The sequence below is a fragment of the Meleagris gallopavo genome, chromosome 7 (assembly GCF_000146605.3).
Source record: "Meleagris gallopavo isolate NT-WF06-2002-E0010 breed Aviagen turkey brand Nicholas breeding stock chromosome 7, Turkey_5.1, whole genome shotgun sequence".
Taxonomy (NCBI): Eukaryota; Metazoa; Chordata; class Aves; order Galliformes; family Phasianidae; genus Meleagris; species Meleagris gallopavo.
In genome coordinates this window covers 4879974-4903075 of record NC_015017.2, presented here as the reverse complement: position 1 = coordinate 4903075, position 23102 = coordinate 4879974, and the positions used below count along the sequence as shown (strand labels likewise).

Genomic DNA, 23102 nt, shown 5'->3' with positions numbered 1-23102 from the left:
CTTTTTTTTTTTTTTCCCTTTCAGTTCATTTCTCTTAATCCTTTTAGCAGGGGTACGTGTCCTGGTATTAGCAGAAATTCAGAAATCAACTAGGTTTGTGTTTGTATGGAAGGCTTTCATCCACTGCATTTCTTTTGCTGCTCTAGTATTAGGACAGCAAGCTTGCTTTAATAGCATATAAAACACTCATGTTTTTGTAAGCCTGTAATAGCATGCAGTGTTTTATGCAAGCAATAAAACATGATACTGCCTCTTCCATTTAGAAGGCTGTGTGCCTTTCTTTCTTTAATGCAATTAAGTTGACAGCATTGGGGCTGTTCCTGCCTTACACCTAGGTAAATTAACAAGTTATAAAGAGCAAATACAAGTTCACTTGCAGTGTGTGTTGACTCATTGCTCAATCTTGCATGTGTAGCAGAAAATGCTTTCATCATGAAGATGAAAATGGGTGTTTTCTGGTGGGAAGGGCCTGACTCTAACCTCCACTGACCTGATCAATTAATTTGCAGGACAGTGATTTTCTAGTTTCTAATGAAACCAGACCACAGTGCTGTTTTAAATGGTTTGCTTCAGGAGAAGCAGTTACTGAGATGGACAGGTGCAGCCCTGCTTTGAGCAGAAGGGTTGGACTTAAAGAATCTCCAGAGGCCCCTGCCAACCTTAGCCAGCCTGATGTGCTGTTGTAGGGAATGCCTGAGGACATCAACTTTTTATAAAGCAGCTTGCTTTGCGTGCTTTTTAAATATATTTTGAGTGTGTATTTCATTTGGGACACTTAGAGTCCTGTGAGTGTCCTCATCTCAAATTGCTCCTGGCTTTTCATCCCTCTGCTGATCTCAGGCCTTAGAGCTTCATCGTGATGGTCTTGAAGAGTGCTACCTTCATCTGGCAGTTCTTGCACTTCCTCTGGGTGTTCCTGCAAAGGGAAGCAAGAAGTAGGGTGCCAGAGCCTGCTGTTGCGTCTGGATCAAAGCGTCTGAAGTGTGCCAAGGGAGAGCTGTGCTATCTGCTGATGGGCTGTTGGTGGTGTGCCTTGCTTTCCCATGCCAATGGCACCCAGATCACATTAATAGTCTAGGCCTTTGCTAAGATGCTGAATATGAGTAATCTCTTTGTCCAGAGAGCTTGGGTTGAAGCATCCTCTTAGCATGAGCCAGGGATTTGCAGTATGGATGGTGGGTGAGGCTGATCTGACTGCAGGCTCTTAGCTGATGGTGTGACCATGTCCTTCATATCTTCTATTCCTCTGGGGCTTTCTGGAGACAGTTTGGTCCTGCCTGTACATCTTGCTGGCTCAGTTTTGTCTTCAGCAAATTTTCTTGTGTCCTAGTTAACTTCTGAGCCCACAAAACCTGGTTCTTCTGAAAGAGAAATGTCTTCCTGTCCTGTGTAGAGCATTTCAAGGCTAATAAGTAGGTTTTATCATCTGTCATCTGGAAGAAAGAGGATTATAGTTGGTGAAGGTGAGTCCTTGTTTGCAGTAGAATCCTACGTGACTTCCAAACGTAGTACACCAGGGATTGATGATGCCTTAGAAATCAGAGGATTTTTTTTCGTTGTTGTTTGGCTAGTTCAATGGGAACTGCAGTAACTGAATCAGTAGCAAGCCTTCCATTTACTCTGGTGGGCACATGAGGAAAACTGCTAAGTAATTTACACACTACTCAAGTGGAGTGCAGAAATCAATGCCAGAAGGGTGGAATACAGAGCCTTGCTGCTTGGGGCACCTATCAGAGCTCAGCATTTGGAGATGTGTGTATATATGGATGTATGCAGAGAGAGGAAATATCCTTTGGTTTGAGACATGTTGACATAATGACAACCACTGAGAAACTTAGCAAAACCAGCCTTACTTAGGTGTGTTTGGAACATGTAGCAGAAGCAGGCTCCAGCTTTGCTGATGGCAGGGCTTCAGGTACTATCTGTTGGTTAACGCCGCTGTCTTCACAATGTGAACCAACTGTGGTCCCAATTTCTGGAGCTGTGTCTTTCAGTTGCACTATGGAAACTGAAAGATTAAAGCCTCGAATCAAGAAAGCCACCAAGCACATGATTTATTCTAAGTGCCTAAGTGCTGTGCTAAGTGAGGATGTATTGCCCGAGTGCCTAAATAGATGCTTAAATGCTTTGTAAACTCCATCTTTAAAGACTTTCTCCCAAAGGATGCTGTAGAAACGGCTACTTAAGTGAGGATGAGGGCACCTAGTGCAGTCAGTGCTCAACACCTACAAAAACTGATGTGACAATTTAGCTCTTCTGTTTTTTTACCACGAGAACAAAACACCAAGAAGCACGATTTTTGTGTGTGCGTGCACAGGTAGATACATTGGCTGTTCTGAATGTAATGCCTCCTATTTATTTCCATGGAAACTGCAACAGCTCGAAAGAGCGCAGTAATGCTATTTGATAGAGCAAAATCCTCACTGTTTTTCAACAGAGCCACCACCATTAGCTGTGCATTTTCACCAGCGATGAACAAGAGCCTGCTTGCTGTGCTCATGAAATATATGCACCAGCAGAGGTGACCCTCTGTTGCCCCTGCTGAAATGCACCACCCCGCTGCCTCACTGTGCTCACATCCGTTGTTTGGTCCCCGTAAGCATTCAGCACTTTTACCCTGCCCAAGAACAGATTCTGGAGTTGCTTTAAAATTTGCTGGATGTGTGCTTTTACTGCTGATTTTCTACAGAAGCACTGGTAGTGGACAACACCTACGTACCTGTATAAATAATCTTGCTGAGTGTTTGTACAGTACAACTCCATTCTCAGCTGTTTCCTAAATGCTGTCATAATCAAAATAAGAAGTAATAATCATTGCCTAAATCAGTGCAACCCATTATAAATGTGGTCACAGAAGTGCTCAGGCGGAGAGGTATTGTGCAGAAGGAGCAATGCAGGTGTAGCCGGGAAGGTATGCTGCTGTCTGGGAGAAGGACCAAGGCTTTTCATCACAATGCCTGCTGCTGGTGGTGCTGTGCAAGGTGCAGGCCACGGGGATGGCAGCACGTGGCACTGAGCCCAAAGTGGTGAGCACTGTGCCTGCCTGGAGCGGCACAGGTGAAAGCATGAGCATGGGAGAAACTGATTGCAATGAGATGGTACAGAATGCGATGCTACGGGAGAACACTGCTGGGCAGTTGAGTTCAAGGAAAACAGCAGAAAGGTTTAGTGGATGCTTTTGTTCCTTTTTTCCTGTGTTTTTTTCAGTTGAGATGCTGTTGCGTCCTTTGGAATTAAGTTTTTAGCAGTACTTGTAAGGTCAGAGCTATACGCAGGGGAGGAAAAGAGGCCACGAGTTCTTTCCTCCTGCCCCCACTCCTCCTTTCTCTGCTCAATTATGTCCAGTGTTCATTCACTCAGAAAGATGATTGTTTTCCTCCCAACTTTGCTCGAAAACAGCCTCATTAAACTCTATGCGAGGAGGAGGGCTGGGTGGGACACCAGCACATCAAAGGGCTGCTCTGTCTGGCGGGAGAAACGCCTTATGTAAGGCAGCAGCATGGGGACAGATGGAGCCATGCAGCGTCACCTTGCCAGCATCCCTTGCAGGCCCCACAGGACAGTGTGGCAGTTCTTTCCTCCGGCCAGAGCTGGGCTGCTGCCTGCTGGGGTGAAGTAGGCACAGAGCCACTGCAGGCCCTTTGACTGCAGGCCAGCACCGCAGACTTGGGCATCTAACAGCACCCTGTTGCTTGAAGAAGTGATCTGTCTTTTTATGGCATGCACAGAGTGGTTTTCTCATGCTTTCATGGGCTGCTTTTTCTCACCAAATGGCCCAGTTAGTGCCCAGGAGGTGTTTGTGGGGCTGCTTCTGAATTAAAACTTTCTGCCATGTAGCTATGTGCACCCCACGCTGTGCTGCACATCACAGAAAATGGAAGGTTTAAAGCAAGCAGGAAGGCTCTGTGCTGCCCCTAGCAGCAGGATGTTAGTTCAGAGAGGACGTAGCAGGATGAAATGACAGGGTATGAAATTGAAAATCGCAGTTAATGGAGGGGAGAAGCAGCCATCTTGGGAGCGGCCAAAACCCCAAATAAGCATAGGTGAAGGAACTTGGTTAGCTAGGAGCTGGAGATGGTGCTCCTTTTCTGTGCTGTAGCTTGAGGATTTAGTGTGTACAGTACAGCTGGTGCTGCTTTCTTTTGATTCACTGTCCTTGCTGATTGCAAGCTTCTTCCTATAACTGCCTAGGTGTTGTTGCTTTGATATATTTATTTTTCTTATCTATTGCTCACGTTTCCTGCAGTGCACAGCAATCTTTAAATGTTTGCATATGACCCTCTTAGCATATCTCTTCTTGGTTTTCTCCAAATTTTACTCGTGTTGATTCAGTCTTTCCATCTAGGCCTTGCTTTATTGAAATAGGGTTATTTCATCTCTGCAGCTAAGTTGATAGCCAAAGTGATTGAACTGTGCATAATCCTGACAGAGAAATGGCCGTCAGTCAGGGCTGTTTGCAGAGGGGTTGTATTGGCTTTGACAGCTCTGCTGACCTGAACTGCAACTGTGTGGCACAGGTGAGGGCTGGTGGGAGGCTGCTGCTGTGCAAATTAATGTAAACTTTGTCTAGTAATATTCTGGAGTCTTATCTGCAGTTGTATTTAGTTCAGCGGCTCAGCATTTGATTGCTTCAATCTGAGGGTTTTTTCTGTCCTGTCAGCTTTATCCCCAGCCGCATCAAGTAGCTGAAGCAAGTTGCCTTGGAGAATTCAGCCTTTGGCTGCTACTTATTCGGAAGACAGATTTTCAGGATTGTGAATAACATGTCTGTGTCCTTGTGTTTCCCTGCAGTTCTGTCAAACTGGAGTTTTTCTGTTTCAGCGTACAAGGACAATGAGGAGGGAAGAGTAAGAGTTGAAAAAGGGGCAGAATCATGGTTGATTTGGAAGGAGATGCAGTGCTTTGTGCCTTTCGTGGCCCTTTCGTGGAAGATGGCTGTCCTGCTGCTGGTCATGCAAGGTGGTAATTGTTTCAGCAGCATGTAAATGAGCGAGCACCAGTTGCCATTGAGAGATTTATCTTTTTTTCATGAGTGCAGCACTTCTACCTATCCAGATTCAGGCATGAAGATTTTTCCATTTTTCAGCCCGGGAAGAACTTATGGATATCTAAGTTTTGTTCTTACATGTAAACATATGTAGAGACAGAGGAACGATGACTTAACATTAAGTAGACAGCAGGGTGACTACTGAAGTACCCAGGTTCCCTTATACTCTCTGTTAATTTGCTGTTGGTATGAATTTATCCCAGGCCTCTCAACGTCAGGCACAGTTATTGAAGAGCTGAGTAGATGTGATTTAAGTTCTACCTCTCTCTTAACCATGAGGTACATGTAACATGGTAGTAATCATAACACACTGAATTCCCACGTCTGTTCAGTGGCTTCTCGTTTGTTTTGGCAGAGACTGTAAATCTAGCAATTGCTGCTTCCATACCGAGTCTGCACCTGTGGTTTCTGCCAGCCATGGCTATAGGAAAATGGGTAGGCGAGGCTGAGATGTGAAATAGCAATCTATAAATGTCTGGTTGCCAGAGCTGTGTTTCCATTAAGAGTTTATAATGGTGTAAGAAAGAAGGGCAGTGAATTTTGTGCGATTCATAGAACATTAGCCACGCTGAGCTGATTCAGGAATATAGCCTCTGAGAGCCCCTGTAATGCCAACTCCAAATAATAGAGCTTAAATATTCATGGATAGGAGCTGCTTCTGAGGCTACTCTTCATACTGAATACTTAAGAAATTGTTTCAGATAACTTTCACAACAAGTGTATTTCATGTTTCTTACCCCCAGGTTTTATTGTTTACATCTGTTATGGCCTTCAAGTAAGGACAGTTTTCAGTAAGATTCATGTTGCATTTTTAGTCCTAGATGTAATGTGGGCATTCTACTAAAGGAAGAAGCTCCTTCAGATAATCCAATATGCTATGAAGCAGTCTTCTACTCAGCGATTAAACAGCCCCCAGCTTTCAGCAAGCGTTGGGAAAGGAGAGGTAACACATTTTTGTGAATTAGAACAGTGACAGAAGAGTGAGTTCAATGGAATGTTAGCATATTCAAAGTGGTGAGTGTAAGGTGCTGGTGTCCCATCCACACGGGGCAGATGATTATCAGCGCATGCGGTTCTCTAGGCCCTCCATCATTTGAAAGTACAGCGCTTCTGCTACCTCAAGCAAAGGACTTCAAGTCCTGGTTTTCTGACATCATGCAAGGGAAATGTTCACAGTTTGTCTGAATATTTATTATGTTGATTTCTGACACCGGGCTGCTGGATTAACAGATGCTTGACATCAGAAACTTCCTTTGCTTATGAGAACACAAAATGATGCTTTGTGGTTGTGCAGATGGGACCCTGCTGCAACTGGATGAAATGGGTAAGCATGGAACTTCAAGTTCACCTCTCAGAAATGGAGCGGTCTGCTCTTGGAGCCAGCTGGATTGCCCAGCTTTGTTTTTAGGTCGTGTGGAGGAGGTGGGCATTTGGCCCAACAGCCTGGTGTGAGGAAGTGCTGCCTGAGGTCTCCTGGCCATGGCACGGGGCTCATCAGGGCTGCAGGAGAGGAGGAAAAAAGCTGACCAGAACCTCACGCTAGGGCTTGAGGGTAGGCACAGTTGATTTAGCTTTCTAGGAACCTGTGGTATCTAACTCGACCTGAAGCAGATGGAGGGCTTCAGTCTGTGAAAGAGATTTGTATTTCTGGCTTTTACTTCAAGCAAGAGGTTTGTAGGTGGCTTGTTGAGTGTTCTGTGAATTCAGTGTATGTTCTATATATTGCTAAACTGAACCTTTTTTTATTTTCCTAAGCAGCATAGAAAAGTCTTCATCCTCCTTAGGCTGTAACTTATTTGTCCAAAAGTAAAAAAACAGGTTACTCCAAAATGAGTTGCCCTGTCAGACCATACGTTGTGCTGCAGCAGGAGCACGTCATTCATATTGGCGTGGCTGGGAGCTATTTATATCCTGCACTGGGGCTGTATTTCACTTTTCAGATGAACCAATGTGTTCTGATTTTGTGTTTATTTATCTGAAAGACACGATTCTTCTGGATTCTTTTCTTTATAAGGCTTTAAAGTGAACAGAGGCTTTTCTCTGTTAAACTGAACCAAAGTTTGTGTGTTGGAAATGCCCCCCCTCTCAGTGCGACCATGTCCAATTAATAGAGGAGGAGGAAAGAAAAGCCTTCTTAGGAAGTTTTGCTCTCTTTGTGTTAACTTCCTTAAAAATGATAATAAAATTAAGTTGTCGTGATGTGGCTTAAATCAATGGCAGTAGAAGTCAGAGGTTGGAAATAGTGTGGGTTCTCCCTTTTCTAGGGTAAGCCATTCAGCATTCCTAACAGACTCGTGCTGGGAGAAGCAGACATCACCAGCAAGGTATTTCCTGGATCCTTTTGCCAAATGCTAATAATAATAATAACAATAACAATAATAAAAAGACTCAGATCTGAACTGAGCCACTTGTGACTTCATTTGGCAGCGTAGGCCCGCTCTGCATAAACTTCTGCCTCTATTTTGATACTCACGGCTGCCAAAAGCTTCTGAATTAATTTGCCCCCCTTCTCCCTCCCCCTCTTCCTCTTGCCTTAGCAAAGGAATAGTGGATCACACTTAGAGCCAAAGAAACATATGGGCTGGGGAAGCTTCTGCAGCCTAAGGCTCTGCTGGGGTGTGAAGAACTGCTCTGTGTGAGGATGGTGCCCTGACCACAAAGGCTCTCCTTGGGCTCCATCTCCTGTGCACCGGCTCTCCTGAGTCTTGCTGCTTTCCCATGGTTTTATTTCCTCCTGCCTTTGCCTGCTGGTTTTCTCCCTTGGGATCCCCTCCGAGTCTGTTCAGGCACGTGTAATGTAAGAAGTATGGGCCCACCATTTCTCCCTTGCTTCTATGGAGGAGAAGCAATAGGGAGTTGCTTTATTGTATCTTTCAGTCCAACAAGAAGGCAGTGGGAGAACAAGGTCTTGTTCTTATTCCTCTCTGGGTGCCTAATCCGTGTCACATCCTAGTGCTGCTTCAGAAATCCTTCAGGTCACTTGATCTGTAGTTACATCAGGGAAAGTCAAATAAAAATGCCCGTGGCATGGAGTGCTGGAGTGTGTATGTGAAGGGTGAAAGTCTGATATGCAACAGGAAGGCAGAGCCTTGCCAACACATTTCAGAGTCGTAGGGAAAGACATGAGAGCGTTTCAGAAGTTTGAGTCCTGCAGAGAGTAACCAGGAAGGAATGACTGGGGATGTCTTGTTCATTGAGGGAAAAGCAGGCATCTGTGAAAGCACTCGTGTGAGGATCTGAGCTGCCTCTGCTTAGGAAACTGGTATCCTGAAGAGACAGGCTTGGATTTGTTATATATTAAAATGAAGTAACAGTTTCATGGTAATTGATAGTGTTTTGTGACACATCAGTTCCAGTTTCTGCCTTGTTAGGCACTTTTAAGGCTGCTTCAGTGCACCCAGCATCACTTCCCCAACCATTGGGACCTCGAAACCACCGGCTTGTTCATCTTCGCCTCTGCCAGAGCTGGAAGTGCTGGATTCTCCCAGCCTTCTGTTTTGCCCAGACAGCACCTGAGTCTCTTCAGAGAAAACCTAGTACGCAAACGTGAGCATTACCTCTGGGGATCAGTTAGAAAGTGTGCATCCACATGGTTGTGTGTCAGTAGCAGAGGGGGATGTGTGAAGCTGCTTTTCTTTCAGTGATTGAATTACCTGTGTTAGAAAATTGTTCCTGTGGAGCTAGATTATAATGAGACTATAGTTTAAAAAATAAAGGCAACTACTGTCAAGAAATTGCTTTATTTTGGCACTTGATATTCCCTCTAGATTGGTATTACCTCACCTGAAGCCTTTTATCTGACACTGGTTTTTGGACAGACTCTGTATTGCTGATGATGCACTTGACTATCAAGATGAGATTGGTAATACTTTAATTGATTTTCAAGGGTAGGAGAAAATGCAGTTCTTGATAACAATTGCAATTTTGGGTAATGTATGCTGAAAGTGATGCATGGGCCTCTCACAGCTAATAATAACATGGCTGACCTGACCTGCCTTGGCTTTAAAACACCTAGCAGAACTTGCTGGGGCCTTAAAGAGATTTTGTGTCTGCAGCTGGATCTCCGCTGTGAGTCTCCCTAGCTTTGCACTGGGTTTTAAATATCAGCATGTAAACAAATCAAGTCGCTCTTGTGATTTTTCCTGCGAAGACTTTGGTTCTGGTGCTGTGGCTTCTTAGCGTGGAGAGGTTTTCAGTGAAGGGCTGGGAAGGCTGTCCCTTCCCAGTCTGTGCCGGGGCAAGAACATGCAGGGACTCCTGACTGCAGTAACTCTCACCTGAGCTGCTACTGCTGTAGAGTTCCTGCCGGGTAACTTAGATGGGAAAGGAGACTTAATTTGGAGTGCAGGAGAGAAAATATTGAAGAGTTTGGAGATCAGCTGTGAGCCCTGGAAGCGGGGCTTGCCAGAAGTAGTGACAGACCAAGCTTGTAAGGCAAACAATGCTGCACAAAGGACTGACAAGATCCCCCCCATAATCTACGTTAAAAATAGCTCTGACTGTCTCTAGTTTCAGCGTGATCCATTCACTAATTCATATGGCATTCCATATGCTAGGGTGAGAGGAAGGTGGAAGTAGTAGGAGTCAGGGAAAAAGCCACTGACTGATCCAGATCCTTATGCCGTTTCTGTTCAGTTAATTGCATGCGTTTAGTGTCATAACGTGAGCAGATGGGGTGTTTCACAGTTACGTGGTGTGTGTATATAGAGACATATATTTCTATATGTATCTAGTTCTCTAGCATTTGATTCCACAGGGCTGCTTTGAGGCTTTCCCAGCCACTCTGATGGTGTGTGCAGGGGAGAGGATGCGATAAGGAGCGGTGGGATGGGGTGGGTGATGGCTCGAATATTGGGATCTCCTAACCCTGTAAGATGTGCACCTATGTGACAAGCAGTCCTGTAGTATGCAGCTTTGCATTTAGTCGCACTCTTCTGAGGTTGCCATGTCTTCTTGTTCGTAGCTGTTCTAAAATCAGTCAGCAAACTTCCTTGTAGAACTGCATCTCAGTCATACTCTGTTCTTTGACACCAAGGCTCTTTCCTCTACCCAAGGAATGACCCTTTTAGAACAAGGACTGTGTGAAGGACAGCTGACCCTAGGAGCAGTGACTTAGTGCCCTGCAAAGGTGCAGGACTGTAGGTTCCCCTCCTCTTGCCGAGGCTCCTGGAGCAGCCAGACAGCTGCTCTAGGGGTGGCTCAAGTGATGCTATGCTGCAGTAACTGGTGTTTCCTTAAGGGCTAGTATTCCACATCACTCCTGGTCCTGCAATTTCTGGCTCCCCCTGCGTAGTGAGCTCTCTGCTTCTCTTCCCTGGCTCCATCAGCAGCCTCCCCTTCGTGCAGGACACCTGGTAGTGTGCAGCAGCAGGAGGATGGCAACCAAGCTGCCTTCCCTCACTGCTATAGCCTTTTAAAGGATGTAGTAAAGCAGATGGCGCAGTGCTGATACACAATAAACAGCCAGCAAGTGAATAAGCCTGTTTGTCAGCCTGGGCTTTGCTCTGCACTAGCCTGTGCTGGCAAACTCAGGGCTTTGCCTTTGGAGCCTCTGCTCCTGCTGGGAGCTCGCCAGGGGAGCGGTTTTCCTGGAGGGCCACTTGCTGCAGAGTTTCCAGCTGCATCCTTTTTGCTTTTTCTCTTTACTGCCTGCAGACAGGGTGGTGTAAGGAGACGTCCTGTGGTATCTGAGCCACCTCGCTGTCCCCAGAGGATTCCCATGTCATGTGGTGCCACCTGAAAATGCACCAACAGGGCTCAGCTGGGAGGCTGAGGCCCATTGCTTTGCTGGCAGATGTTGTCCGTCAGCATTTCTGTTGTCACGTGTGTGCTGTGCAGCTGTTGAGCTTGCTGCAAGCAGGCGCAGTACCTAGTGCACTGGGGTTATGTATGTTTGGGAATGTGGCCTTGTCTAGAAAGGTCAATCAAAATTGGCAATAAGTAAATAAGTAAAGCTGGCTTGCAGGAAATCTTTCCTCAATCTGTTTCTCCTGTTCCTGGAAGTCAGGGCAGGGATGCAGGAGCTGGCTGGGCTCTTACCTCTGGTCCATCAGGCTCCTATGCCCCTTCTAGCCTCTCTACTTCTGCCCCACGTGGCCTTCTCTCGTTTGTTAGCAGGTGTTTGTGAAGAGCCTTGCATTAAGAGGGCTTTCACTCCAAAAGAGTCTTTGTGGGCTTTGAAGGAATAGTAATAATAATTACTTCGAAGTAATAGTAATAGTAATTGGCTGGGCAATGCAGACAAGTATCAGCTGCTGTATGCAAGGGGAAAGCAGGAGATTGAGCCCCCTGGTGCCTTTCAGGAAGGACAGATTAGGCCAGGACAGGGGAGAGCCTTTAGGTCTTTTAAAGGGGCAAAATCTGAGCCACGAAAATTAAATGGCAACATGTGGAGTAGTCGAAGGAAAACAAAATGAGATAGCAAAAAATTTTATCCCTTAAGCTTTTTATCTTGTCTTGTTCTCAGAGTTCTCCATCACGTGGCAGACAGCTGCTCAGTGCATGGATATTAGGGATGTGCTGTCAGGAGACTTCTGTCTCCAAGTGATACCTGCCTTCTGCGCTCTGCCTTCTGCTCATCAGGTTGCATGTTGCAGGATAGAAGGTTTTTTGAACTTACTGAAGTGTAAAATTATTTTTACCAAACCATAAAAAATAAATCAGTGTTCAGTTATTTCTGTCGTGGCTATATGCTGGAGTCAATCTGAACATATGTATGAGTGTATGCTTATTAATAAAATATAACTTTATCTAGAGAAGGTTTGTGGTTTTTCTCTTGTTCAAGGGAATGAGAAGAGACAAGGAAAAAGGCTTTGAGGTCAGGTGAGGAAAGCAGAGAGAAAACCACTGCGTTTTGATTGCCCCAAGTGGCAGCCCCAGTGACATGTGGACGGAAGTCTGACTCCAGGGTCCAGACCTGCACTAAGCAGCTTTCACTAGAGGACTGGGGCTCTGGTTTGAAGCAGTGGTTACCTGTACCTCTGGGGCAGGGGATGAGAGAAGCAAGCACGGCACAGGATGCTCTGTTGTTGCCGTGAGGGAATGGGGCTGAGGGAGTTGTAATGTGGCTGTGGAGTGCTGGCCTCAGGAGTAAGTATTTTCGAATTTAGGGAAGGTGAGAGGCAAGAATGAGCTGGACTATCTGACGGGCAGCAGATGGAGCATAGGAAGAGATGTTATTTTTTTTCAGAAGTTATTCTAAATCTTTCCAAACAGTATAAGGGAACGAAAACCATTACCTCCTGCCAGTGTCTTTCACTGAACCTTGGCATATGTTCCTCACGTGGCTCACCTGGGTAATGTTGACTCTGCCCTTAGGAGCAGCAAGGGAAGAGAACAGAGCAGTGACCACTGAATGCTGCAGTGGGAGACAGCCTCAGGAGGAAGATGTGTTGAGCAGGCTGCCTCAATTAGGGCCCCTCCTGCTGGACTCGGGGAGTCAGCAACTGGGAGCAGTCTAAATCCTGCAAGAAGGATCAGATCCCAGAACTTTGAGTCTTTTGGAAGCCTCAGTGGCCAACATCTTGCAGCACAGGGCTGGTGTGTTCTGGAGAAATACGGGATGCTCACAGAAACCCCAGGCAGCCTTACCAGATGGGAATGCAACTTTCTGCAGCAGTTGCAGGTTTCCTGTGTTTTGAGTACTGCTGTTTTTTTCTACACGTGAAAGCTGCTAAGAGAGAGGAGGTAGCTCTGCATGTTGTGAGTCTTGTAGCTAGAGAGGGAGAGAGGATCTCCAAAGGAGGAAAGGGACTGCAGCAAATCTGCTGAGACAGAAAATACAGCCTTTGTGTGGAATTGGGAAGATGTCCTTCGGGCATGAATGGTGGCAGTGGGCCACCTTCCTGCTGTATTCCTTGGGCTTGGAAAGGCTTGCGAGAATAGCTTTCTTGGATGAGCATAGCCAGTTATTTCGGGGATGGTAAGCCTGACTGTGGGCTTTGGGTTTGTGACAGGTTGCAGATGTCCTTTCTGTAGATGGCACCGTGTGTTTCTCCTTCCCTTCTCCTACAACGTGTATCTAACCCAATTATTTCTGTAGGTTTTTTTTAAAGTTACATGTTTTACTCTTTATGATGAAAGCAGTGCACTTCACTCTTTCTGAGCTTTCATGACCATCTTTCCCCAAAATAAAACAGTGAGGCAGTAAATTGAACGTTCCTCTTGTTTGTGTTTTTGCACAATTTTTTTTTCCTCAGCAATTGTCCCATGTTGTTAATACCAGCAGCAGATATGAAGGTGCCCGACTCCACTGCTGCTGGTCTTTAGGGGTACCACGGAAGTTCTTTTGGCCAGGATGCAGCTCCAGGAGGCACTGCTCAGTGCTGTGCCGTGCTGTTAGACCTGCCTTGGGAGCACTGGAAGCTCAAGCTGGCCTAAGCCTTTCATCAGCTACGTGTGGAGAATCAGTGGAGTTAAGAAACAGCTCGGAACATTGGGTGCTTTTTGAATATTCATCCCTTAATGATATATGAGGATAAAAAATATAAATGAGTGACACTTTGTATTTGTTACAAGAGTCTCGTATCCTGGCTTAATATTGTTAGTGGAAAGCTTGTGCCCGAAAGGGTGTTCAGTGACACCATCAGCTGAATAACACCTTTCAGATACGTCTGTCTGCATTAGCAATGAGAAGGCTTGCTCTCATTTTACAAAGGAATCATTTCTTTTAAATATAACACTTCCCTTCCTTCCCTTCCCAGCGCCCCCCGTAAGCGATGCTATCATCAGAATTCTCATTACAGCCCTCTTTCATCCCTTTGTCTAACATTGGCTGAAAATGCCTTTGTCTTCAAGTTCCTTCAATTATTAATGATTCAGTTGTATTCTTTTTACCAATTGGTGCAGGGAGAACCTTGGAGCAAATGTGTATTAGTTATTCCATTTATTCTCTACTCTCCTTTCCTTCTGCGCTCCTTTTCAGTAGCGTTGTGCTCCGGGTTCCACATGGCTGCCTGGAGATTTTGCTCCATCATGGGAGTTGTCACGCCTCAAAGGCTGACTTTGATTCCAGACCTTTATAAAAAGAGGTAAGGAGCCTCTTTGCAAATCCTGGGAGCTGCATTCTGGAGTCTCTGTTGCGGTAGCGCGTGGGCAAACGGTTTCACCTGAAGCCGTCCCACCCTGGGGATGAGCTGCGATCCTGGGGGATGGCAGGTCAGCAGCAGCACAACTTCTGTTGTGGGAACAGGGGCTCCTGTTCTTGCCTCTCTCTGTATAAAAAATAGAATTAAGATGCTTTCCTAAGTGTGAAAAGCTCAGCCCAACTTGGGGTCAAAACCAACTTTCGTAAATGCAAAAGAGAGAAAATGTGATCAGTTTGCTGGGATTTGTTATTGGCAAATTAATACTTTTCAAAGTTTTCAGCGTCTTGTAGATGCTTATAAATTGCTTATTCATGTATTTGTGCCAACATCTTTGTGTAAAGGAGATTAAGCTGATTGGTTTGTCATTTCCCACGGCTTCCTTTCAAGAGAGGGTGTGGTATTTGATCTCTGTGTCTGCTGTGAAACCTTACATGCTCTTCTTGACTGAGGAAGGACTCGCAGAATTTGCTCCACTACATCTAGCTTGTTTTGAAGCTTCAAACGCTGCTCTTACCCATTCTGACCCAAGGTTTTGCTTCTTTTTAAAACTAATTTCATGCAGTGTTTACTCACAGTTGATTTTATTTGTGAAAATTGAGGCAAACGTTGACTGTGTTGCATCCTACTCTTCTGTGCATCATCTTTGCTGTGCCCCTCTGTTGAACCGTGACTTGCCCTGTTTGCTTTTCAGATTGTATTGAATCTTTTTTGTTGCCTTTTATACTCCTTGCTAATTGTGATTCATCTCATTCCTTAGCTTTTCTGATTATGTCCTTGTGCTTTTACTGTCTCCAAGCTGCGTGGCTTTTGTTTCTGCTTTTTGTATTATTTCCTCTAGATATTCTGGCTCTTAAAAAGCTTAGTGCAATTGTGATAGTCTTCCCTTGTGTTGGTATATTTTGCTGTAAAGCAGTGTCTGGGTGGTTTATTGTAGCAAGTTCCCATGTTGGTTGGTGAAACGATGTGAGAAGCTCCCCAACTTTCTGGCAGTGCAGCCAGTGAGCTCTCAGCAAAAATGTCATTGATCCAAACACCTCTTCATCTATAGAAGGCCAAATTGCTTGAGTGCATCAAATAGTTCCAAGCTTCTTGTTTACCTGTAAATTTCATTTTTAGCCAGGCGGCTTTATCTTCCAGTCCACTGATAAACCAGGTTTGACTACAACCACGTTAACTTCCCTGAACTGCCTGCTAATGGCAATGGCATGTGACAGTCTTCTCCACGCCCTGAGCTCTTAGGCAGCGTAACTGAGCACTGTTGAATGGTTTTTCACCCTCGAGACAACTGCCTGATAGAGAGGAGAGCAGTTCTCTCCTTTACAGAGCTTCAGAATCGTTCTGGACAGTGCTGGGAGGCCAGGGGAAATGAAACCTACCCTTGGGTTACTCACTCCAAGTTTGCAGTCATTAAACCAGACTTAGTCTTGATGTAGCAACTGCTGTGGGCTCGGTGGAGCTGTAGCTGATTTAATGTGTGTAAGCGAAGGGGGAATCAGGATCATTATGTTAGCCACAGGAAATCTGCTTTTATGGTGATGAAAGCAAGAATCAATCACAAGTAGCTAATGAATTAGCCGGCGGTATCTGCGATGCTCATTTCACAGTAAGTGCAACAGTCAAAATCCATTAAGAAGCCTTTTGCGAAGGGGTCCTCTGTGCAGAGAATATCTGCTACGTGCGGTGCACGTGTTGCTGCCCCCACCTTGCCTTTGTCTGAGAAATACAAACTCTTGTCCAAATGCACGGCCGGCAGGAAGGACTTCAGATTGTCTTAGCTGGGTTTTGTCGTACAGGTCCATGTGGCTCCTAATTAGGGCTGTTTTTACTGGAAAGCTGTGGTTTGCAAAGGGCAGCCACAGAGGAGACATGTCTCCATGCAAAAGACCTGGGTGCCCAGGCTGAGGAAATAAGCTGTCACATCAGAGCCACGGAGCATCACGTCAGTGTCCGTGTGGGTCAGCAGTGTTCTCATAAGGCAGCTTTGGTCATCTCCTCTTCAGCCAGAGCACAGCAGCTTCTCCTTGGTGCGGCTGGGCTGCTGGTAGCTCCTGCCTCGGTTTCTGCTTGACTGCCTCCGTTACATAAAGCACCGCTAAGTGAGAAGCTGTTCAAACCAATTCTGCTACATGTTGCTACACGTTGCTGCAATTTCTATTGCCTGTCTCATTGGTTTTGCTGTCCAGGAAAAGCAGTGAGGTATTAGGGCTGAACAAGTTGTTTTTTAGGGTTCTTGAATGAATATGCGGACATGGGAGAAGATAACTAGCTGGCTGGTTTTAGGAAGGTTTTATTTACCCGCTGCAGAGGGTATCTCTGAAGAAAGATAAATCTTCAGTTGCTTTATTAGCATTGTGAAAATGAAGGAACAAATGCATTTTCTTAATGGAGCCCACAGATTACAAGACCCACTGCAGAAAAATCTGTTTTCAGTGCTGTGTTTCACCATGTGCCAGCTTCCCATGGAACTGAACAATTTATATATCCAGAACCCACAGTTAAGCAAAACAGATAAACTTGTGTGTTTTATATTACAGTTATTGCTTTACATGTGTTTAAGGCTTTGCCAACTCAGAGGTTATATTTTAATTGCATGCCTTGCAAAATCTGATTCAACAAATGAATCGTGAATTTAAAATACTTTATATGGTTAATACAGAACAGTAACCAAAGCTTTTGCATGACATGACAGTTAATTGAAACCTGTTAGGTTACATGATTGTTAAGAGAAGTACAAACTGACATTTAAATAAATCCTATTGCAGTAGCTGTGATATTTTACTGTAAGCAAGTTTTTGATTTGTCACCTCACCGGTAGGCCAGAAGAGGGAAGTGATGAGAAAAAAATGATAGGGTTTGCATCTGCATTATTGCCTTAGTCATAATCTGCATGATGGCAGGAAGAAATGCTCAGTGAGCTTTGAGATCTGCACGGTGAGCCAGGTGCTGTGACTGCTCTGTGCTGCCAGAGCGCAGGCAGTGGCTGCTGGCCAGTGACGTGGGGACTGGGCCTGCCGGGGCCAAGCCTGCAGAGCTCACAGGACCAGCTCACACAGACATGTGTGATGGAAATGTTGACCATGATTTTCAGCACTACCTGGCAGGCTGGGATCCCACAGCCTTAGGAGAGTGGTTTCAGCATCAATGAATCAGCGCGTTACGGTCCTGAAAAGCACTCCTTTCTTTTGCAGGCAGAGAAGGAAGAGCAGAGCTGCCTCTAAAGACAGGATGAGGTTGTGGAGGATGAATAGCGCAGCCAAGCAGAATAACTAACTGTATTCTGCAGACGTCACGCTGCACGTGATGTTCAGGCTTTTGACTTCAGTGTCCTTCACCTGTTGGAGAGGCAGGGATTGTGAGGGAGGTGTCAGAAAGGATGGGGAAAGGGAGGGCACAGTGATGGGAGTGAACAGGAAACATCTGGAATGGGAGGAGTGAGAGTGGAGCATTGCTCAGAAGAGAGCTGTGAGGAAGCTGTGGAGAGAAGAGCCAGGTAGCAGTGGGGGTTTTGGAGAACTGAAATTACATAAAGCAGTTGATCAGCTTATAACACTACCAGCATTGTTTCTAACCTTATCGGTCTCCCTTTGCCCTTTTTTTGACACCCTTAACTTTTAGTTTACACTCGGATGCGGTTTCTGAGAAGCTTACAAAGCTTCCTTCTCCCACTGTGCTCAGGGTAGTCGTGAACACCGTGTTCTGCAGCACTGTGGCCACAGTAGTTGCCTCCACCTCTTGTCTGTGTCAGAGGGAGGCTCTATATGAAGAACAGCATCTTTAGATGGACCAAAAGATTAATTAGCGTGTGCATTTTGACTGCATTGTGTACCACTATTGCTCTCTTAAGAGCAAATACCTTTCCTGGAAAACCTGATTTCCCTTACTAGCTCGATGTGGCTGTAATGCTGCAGATACTGCTTTACGTGGCAATGCGTGCCATTTATCTCTCCATGGGAAATGAAATTAAAGACAAAAATATAGAAGAAGAATAACTCAGCTCTTTCACTGACATGTTTAAAATGGTAATGACTCTCTTGTAGACTGCATCTGTCTACCTGCAGCAGGTCTGGACTGTATGGCAGGAGCTTTGTGTTAGCACCTGTGATCTCTGAGCCTCCTTGTAACACAGTGCTGACTGTGCAGTTGACTTGCAGCCCCCAAAGAGGCTGTGCATGTATGCGTGCGCAGCTCAGAACTTGTTTTTTAGAAAGCCACGATGCTGAAGTGGTATTGCTTTATGTAGCATAGTTGGTGCTGTTGATTTTTTTGTGGTATCACAGGCTTCAGGAATCACTTGGAAGTTGAAACCAGCTTCCAGGGGCAGTGAGGAAGTCTCTGGGCTGATGTGTTTGTGGCAAGGCACTCTCAGGCTTTGCCAGTGGGATCGCATCAGATGAGCTTACCGTCGTTTCTGTGATTCTGAGACTGAGGTTTGCTTCTCCATGTTGAAGAAGGTTGGGTTGCTTTTCCTTCACGGATAGGCTTTGAGCTCAGGTAGTTCTACTGGGCCACCAGTGATACCGGGCATCCCCTCAGTGGGCCAAACAAGCACTGAGTCTGGGCTGTTCCCTCCAGCTGGCTGTTGCTGCTTACAACAATTTTCTTTTTATACAAAAACTTCATACTCCAGCAGTTATTAGCAATTATACTGCATCTACATACAAGATCTGTGAGCTAACCAGCACCTGTCACGACTCTTGCTTTCTTATTCTTTTGCTCTCATTGATCACTTAACTGAAAACCATAGATTTTCTAAGAAAACCTGGGAACGTGTTTATGTGACAGCTTCAAAGGGTACTGTGCAACATTAGCATTTCTAAAAAGCAGGCCTGGAAGGATTTGAATACCCCACATCCTTCAGTATGATTTCAGCAACATGCTGGCATGGAGTGAAATGGAAATGAGAGCTCCCTTCCTAGGTATTCTTCAAATCTATTATTTAGTTGAGGAGTCGGTTTGGATTCACAAAGGAGAGACTGTGCCTGAAAATATCCGTCTGACATTTCAAAAACAAATAAGCTAAGATCTAAGGGGAAGAGTGGACATAGATTGCCTGGGTTCGAAAGGCTCATTTCTGTAGCGATGCCACGCAGGAGCTGCAGTCATGTCAGCTGGCTGTGCTGTGAGGCACAACAGGCCTCTGCATGGCTGCTGGGGAGGGCAGCATCACCAGGACGTGTCTCTGGGCTGGGAGAAAGACCAGGTTGTCCCAGGAAGGTGATGGAATGTGCTGTGGTGCAAAGGCAGAGGGTACTCTGGAGGAGCTGACTGCACAATGTGTGTCTTCTGTTGCATACTTAGTCCTAGGAGGGGAAAAAAAACAACAAGGAGACTAAACTCAACCCTCCATCCAGACACTTTGCACCTTGTTTTGAAATCCTTTGCCCCTTGCTGCTGCAGAAGCTGCTCCTTCAGCTTGCAACCTTCTGCTATATCCTCCCCACCCTTCTTCCTTGCTGTACCAGTAACCATAGAGATGCAGACCGTGCCTCCAGCCCCAGCTTCCTCACCATAGAACTCCTGTGAAGGAGCTGGTGTGGCATGCTGCATGTGCTGTTCTGGAATTAATTACTGTCCTTCTCTTTGTTTTTTCCTGTTCGAGGAGGGGAGGAGGGGAAGAAAAGTTTCTCCATCAAATGGCTGGTGAAATAGATGCTCCAATGTTTATTACTACTGCAAAAGAACAGGCAATACTTAGTCTAGAAAAGCCCGTCTCCTCTCAGCCTCTCCAGTAGGCAGCCATCCCCAGCACCGTTCTAAGTGCTACAACAAGAAAGCATAAAAAGAAAATTCCCTGTTCCAGGACTATTTTTACCAGAGTGGTGCAATTTTTGTTCAGCTGGCTTATTCCTCTTCATCTACATCACTGATCATATTAGATGCTATTTTAGGCATTGCATAAAATGTTCACCCAACCTATTGCTAAAAAAGAAGCAACCAACCCCCCAGTACTTTGTTAAAGGCAGGCTGCATGATTTTGGCAGGGGTTTGGGTGTTAAGAGCTGAGGTTGAGGATCTGGGAGGATCTTTCACCTTAGACTGGCTACAGAGGTTGTATGTGAGCTTGAGCAAGCCCAAGCCCCTTAACTGCTCTTTTTTCATCACTTTTTAAAACAAGTAGAATGCTGCCAGTATGCCTCTTTGTGTTTTGGATCTTTAAAATAACAAGTTGTGATAGAAACCCTCTCTTGTTTTGCTTAGCACCTTGCACAGTGTGACCCAGAATGTAGCTGGGTCTTATAAGCAATCCTAAGTACGATAATGAAGCCGAGTGCCCTATCCTACAGAGCTTCACTGCGCTCTGCACGAATACTCTCTGCTGTAGGGTATAGGGCATAGCTTGGTAGTGTACGTCAGTCCCTTGTGAACCTTGAGAGCTCGGTAGGAACATCTCAGAGAAGCTTCTGGAGGTTTTCAGGACTTCTTGTAATACTTTGACCCTCCCAGCCCAGGTGCTGGTTTGGGGACCTCCCTGAGCTGCTTGTTGCTTTGGGGGGAACGCTGAGGGAAGAGAGATAGGCAGGAGGTGGCCCATGGGGGTGTGGGAGAGTTGGCAGCAGGGCAGGGAGCCAGCGCCAGCTGGGAGGTGGGGGAGCTGAGCAAGATGAGGGCAGAAGAGTTTCCTTGGTTTCTGCAGTGGATGAGCTCTGCAGTGGGAGGTTTGGCAGCAGCAGGCACCCCTCTGGTGAGTCACAGGAGGCTTTCTGAGAGGAGAAGTCTAAGAATTGCGCTAGTGCTGCTCTTGCTTGATTTTTCGATTCCTTCTGAAGGCCTTTTTGCCGCCACGCAGTGCCTGCTCCATCCTTATTCTTGTCCCTTACAGGTTGTCTTTGAGGGCTACCTTTCTCTGCTCCCTTCTCCTCCTCACTGCTGTGGTGCTTTAGAGGGGGGAGGAAAGCGGGTAGGGCAGGTGCTTTGGAGGCACTGGGATCTGTTCATAGAGGTAGGTGAGGATGGAACTTCTCATTGACATGAAGTTTGATGGATGTGTGAAGAGTTGTCGTCTTGTGGTTGTGAGGGAAGGCAGGAGAGAATTGGTTCCCTTTGCAGCCCTCTACCTACGAAGTCTGGAGGGAGAGAGAGAAACCGTGAGAATCCACATGAGATTTGTTGCTCCTTCCTGCAAGCTCAGTGTCTCTCAAAGGTAAATGGGGTTTGTTGGACCTCTACCGAGCTTTGTGGCAGGGAGATATGTTCTGTTCCTTTGAGCATCCTTCTCTCTGAAGGGGTCTGCTGGCACAGGGCCAAAGAAGCACAAGCTTACATTGGGTTTGGTTGGCTTGTGTTTTGACTGTAGGGAACTCTGAACTCATCTCCAGCCCTTTCCAGTGGGGCTGGACTCATTGGATTCTCGTGACTGCTCCATTGCTAAAAGCCTCTCTATGCTTGTGCTGATGTTTCATTATATAATTACGAAGCTTAGAAAAAAATGAGTTCATCTTTCAACTCTCTTGTTTTTAATTCCTTCATCCCCTCTATTTCTGTCCTGTCCCTCCCCAGCCGTGCCACATCTCCTCCCCCACAGGGCAGCTTCACAGCTCAGTGATCCCATGTCATGCTCAGATGGACCAGAAGGAAGCCTTAAAACACACAGGTGAGGTTTGGGCAGTAAGCCTGGACACCTCGCAGCAGCTCATATGCAAGCACAACTGTGCAGCGGTCACTGCTGCCCTGTGTTATTTATTAGTCCTGAAGGGTCCCTGATCCTTTCTGCAGAACTTCTGAGTTCTGCCCGTTTTTATTTCCCATTAATGTGGACAAACAAATGTACGGCTCAGATGACAGTGTAAACGAGCTGCTTGCAACACGTGAACAGTAGCATGGAATGAAAAAAGGAAAAGGGAGAGTGAATCTCGCCCCTAATCCATAATGTAGAAAATGCTAAATCCCTTCAGACCTCCTTTTCACTGTACTGGCTGCAAAACCTGTTTAGGATTTGGATCGGCATCGCAATGGAAACCGTGTGCGCTGCTGCCTGTGTGCCGTGTGTGCTTGTGTGCGTTTGGCAGCGGCACAAAAGGGACCGGCTGATGATATTCATAGGCTTAAAGGCCCGATTCCTGGGGACGCACTTGGTTGCATGCAATTAAAATGCCTGTCAGGCAGTTGATACCAGAAAGCCCTTGACGAACTGCTTAGGCAGCCACGAGGTGCAGCATCCTATTGTAAGTGGATGATGGCGGAGCTGGTGGGTTTGTCATCATTCTGGAAATTTCTGTGGCCAGTGAACTCCCTCTTCCTCTCCCACTCACCCTTTTTTCCTTTTCACCACTGCGGGGACGACTTCTAATTTGCAGTTTTCCTGACGTACCCATGGTAGATACAAGCCGGTGGCTTGCAGACTGCGTCTGTCTGGAGATAGGCAGCGAGCCGATGGATAACAACACTCCAGGAGAATGATTATGCAGCAGTTATTTAAGGATAGGCTTTTGTGGTATGGCAGCATATGAGCCGGTAATGATTTTCTTTTTAAAATGTCAGCTTTGTTTGCTGTGTGAGGATTTGCAAGTTATACCTTCATGCTGTAGCTTTTTGGGTTTCGCCTGCTGTAGATTGAATTCTGTAGTGGTGCACACCGAATGAATTAAAATGTGTAGGTAATAAACTTCAGCAGTTTTGCTGAATTTACTCGGTGCATACGTAATATTTATTCTAAGCACACATGCCTTTATGCACAGATACTGGTATGGATACGTCTGTGTGCATCCAGGTTTTTGTGTAATGGAAAAAAAGAACTTTTCTCATCGCTGGAAGCTGTTTTTCATCAAAAATGAACTGTTTTCTTTCTTTTTCCCCTACCTTTGGTTTATTTTAACAGATTCTCCATCATCTTGTCTTTGACGTGATCCACTGATCGGAATCTGCTTGTTCACAGATCGGAAAGGTAGGGCACCTCTGTATTTGAACGGGGTTTTAAGGATGTGGGATTGAATGTGAAGCAGGGAGTGGATTGCTCTGTTTTCTGTGTTTTT

The 23102-nt window shown here is 45.8% G+C and overlaps 1 protein-coding gene across 25 annotated transcripts in view; it reads left to right on the top strand.

Annotated features, from left to right (window-relative positions):
- Positions 1-23102, top strand: part of MAP2 (microtubule associated protein 2) — a 177003-nt gene that overhangs the window by 42852 nt on the left and 111049 nt on the right. For 23 of the 25 annotated variants that reach the window (XM_031554110.1, XM_031554112.1, XM_031554113.1 and 20 more), the window contains exon 3: positions 22949-23014. The exons of 1 other annotated variant lie outside the window; for it this stretch is intronic. The gene's annotated coding sequence lies outside the window, so the exon portion shown is untranslated. Of the gene's footprint in view, positions 1-22384; positions 22585-22948; positions 23015-23102 lie in introns of those variants that run through there. One more of the 25 variants, XM_031554109.1, reaches the window with a different exon arrangement.